The following is a 3,345-nucleotide window of genomic DNA, read 5'->3' on the forward strand; positions in this document are numbered from 1 at the left end:
GAGTAGACTAGGCCTATATTCCCCAGAGTTTAGAAGAATGAGAGGTATCTTATTGAAACATACAAAATTCTTCCAGGGCTCAACAGGGTAGATGCAGGGAGGATACTTCCTCTGGCTGGGGAGTCTAGAACCAGGTGTCACAGAATAAGGAGTCGGCCATTTAGGACTGAGATGAGGAGAAACTTCTTCACTCAGAGGGTGGTGAATCTTTGGAATTCTCTACCCCAGAGGGCTGTGGAGGCTCAGTCATTGAGTATATTCGAGGCAGAGATTGATAGATTTTTGGATACTAAGGGAATCAAGGGATATGGGGATAGTGCGGGAAAGTGGAGTTGAGGTAGAAGATCAGCCATGATCTCATTGAATGGCGGAGTAGGCTTGAGGGGCCGAATGGCCTACTCCTGCTCCTAATTCTTATGTTTTTATGTCTCTTGTTCCAGCTTTACCATGTGGACAGTGTGCTCACCGACCTACATTGGCTCCCAGTTAAGCAACGTACACTTTTTAAAATTCTCATTCTTTTTTCAAATCATCTTTGGCCTCGCCCCTCGTTATCTCTGTAATCTCCTCCAGCCCCACGACCCTCTGAAATATCTGCGCCCCTCTAATTCTGCCCTCTGAAATCAGGGATACTCAAATAACTCCACCATTGGCGGCCGTGCCTTCACCTGCCTGGACCCTAAGCTCTGGAATTCCCTCCCTAAACCTCTCCACCTCTCTCCGCCTTTTAAGACGCTCCTTAAAACCTACCTTTTTGACCAAGCTTTTGGTCATTTGCCCCAATATCTCTTTGTGTGGCTCAGTGTCAAATTTTGTCTGGTAATGCTCCTGTGAAGCACCTTGTGGTGTTTTACTATATTAAAGGTGCTAGATAGATGCAAGTTGTTGTTGTTGTTATGGAGAACTACGTTGAATTTATTGCATCTGTAAGCACTCTAGTAATGACTCCACGAGGTAAGGTATTGCACTTGAACTGTTGTGACCTTAGTCCATTTATTACGCTCCTGAATGAGGTTACAGTAAGATGAGCTCTCTTTTATACCTGGTTACCTGTCGTGTACAGGTGACCCCCTAGGTCTCCACCAGTTGCACCCTCTGGTGGTACAGGCATAGTGTATACAGTGTGAAGATATATTCAATGGTCTTATGTAAATGTACATTAAGTGTATAGGGTATATACATATACAACAGAATTCATTTGGAATAATTCCTGAATTAGAATCATCCTCTGGGGAATGTTCTTCAGAAAATAAGAGAAGTTATCCTGCTGATTCAGCCTCGGAACGCTATGCTTATTATTAGTCAAAATCAAGAGCGGGCAGAATGTGGAGGCAGCTTTGGGACATGTCTTGGTAATTGATCGGAGATGGAGAGTCGGAATAAAGGGAATGATCTGTGATTGACCGAATGTGACAAGTAGTGTTCTTCAGGGATCTGTACTGGGGCCACAGCTGTTCTCCATAAATATCAATGACTCCAGTGGAGGAATAGAGAGTTGTTTATTCAAGTTTGCAGATGACACTTCAGTTAGGTGGGACAGTAAGTTGTGTGGAAGCGAGCAGGAAGTTACAAAGGGACATGGACGGGTTAAAGGAGTGGGTGAAACAGTGGCAGAGTGAGTTTGATCAGGGCCGGATTCAGGTCAAATTTCTCTCACTAACGTGAAATAAAACAGGCTGGTACATATTCTGTTCTGTATATCGGTACATTAGTGTATATAGGTACGGCTGTATATCGGTACATTAGTGTATATCGGTACATTAGTATATAGAGATACATTAGTTTATATGGCTACGTCTGTAATTAGGTACATTAGTGTATTTAGGTACGTCTGTATATCGGTGCATTAGTGTATATCGGTACATTAGTATATAGAGATACATTAGTTTATATAGATACGTCTGTATATCGGTACATTAGTGTATATAGGTACAATAGTGTATATAGGTACGTCTGTATATCGGTACATTAGTGTATATCAGTACATTAGTATATAGAGATACATTAGTGTATATAGGTACGTCTGTATATCAGTACATTAGTGTGTAGAGGTACATTAGTGTATATAGGTACATCTGTATATCGGTACATTAGTGTATAGAGGTACAATAGTGTATATAGGTACGTCTGTATATCGGTACATTAGTGTATAGAGGTACATTAGTGTATATAGGTACGTCTGTATATCGGTACATTAGTGTGTAGAGGTACATTAGTGTATATAGATACATCTGTATAGAGGTATAAACAGGAGAATCTATTTTCTTCGGTCTTGTTTTTCCTCTCTCATTGTCTATTCTGGTTCTGGTAACATTGCAATACTAGAATCCAATATATATATGCAAAATTCTCTCAATAACATGTGAAATAAAACAGGCTGTATTAAGGGGTTATGGGAAGCGGGTGGGGAAGTGGACCTGAGTCCATGATCAGATCAACCATGATCTTATTGAATGGTGGAGCAGGCTCGAGGGGTCGTATGGCCTACTCCTGCTCCTATTTCTTATGTTCTTATGTATTCTATTCAGCCTATTTGGGGGGCCTTATATATTTTTTTCCTACATTTATTTGGTGGGCCTGGGGCTACAGCCCATCCACCCCGCGGTTAATCCGTCCCTGAGTTTGATGTGGGGTCATCCACTTTGGATCCAAGAAAGGCAAATCAGATTATTCTCTAAGTAATGAGAGACTCGAAACTGTGGAAACTGTGAAGGTATTTCTGTGTCCAGGTACGCAGATCATTAAAAGTTAGTGCACAGGTACATGAAGGAAACACTTTCACCAAGGGGGGTCTAGGATGGAGTGAGCTGTCGTTCACAAACAACAACAGCTGGCATTTCTAGGTTACAATGAGTTACAGTACGAGGGTACATTTTCCCATTGCCCGCTGGGTTCCACGCCCACAAATTCCAGATATGGGTATCTGTTGGGTGATGGGAACATTTTGGCTGTCACTAATTCTCCGCTTCATCCCCACTCTGACATCTCCGTCCTTGGCCTCCTACACTGTTCCAACGGAGCTCAACGTAATCTCGAGGAACACCACCTCATCTTTTGATAAGGAACTTTACAGCCTTCTGGACTCAACATCGAGTTCGACAATTTCAGACCATGACTACTGCTCCCATTTTTTCCGATGGCAGCTGTTGATTCTGCTATTCACATTTCGACCTCCTCTGGACCCATCTTTTGTTTCTTTAGTTGACCCATTTCAGCTTTTGCTTCACACCATCATCCATGATCGTATTGAATGGCGGATGGGCTGCCTCAGCCTGTGTGAGACCACACAGGTCGGGGCTATAAATAGAGCTGGAGCACCAGGCCCTGGAACATCATGGGCCGTCC

This window comes from Pristiophorus japonicus, chromosome 7 (assembly GCF_044704955.1).
Source record: "Pristiophorus japonicus isolate sPriJap1 chromosome 7, sPriJap1.hap1, whole genome shotgun sequence".
NCBI lineage: Eukaryota > Metazoa > Chordata > Chondrichthyes > Pristiophoridae > Pristiophorus > Pristiophorus japonicus.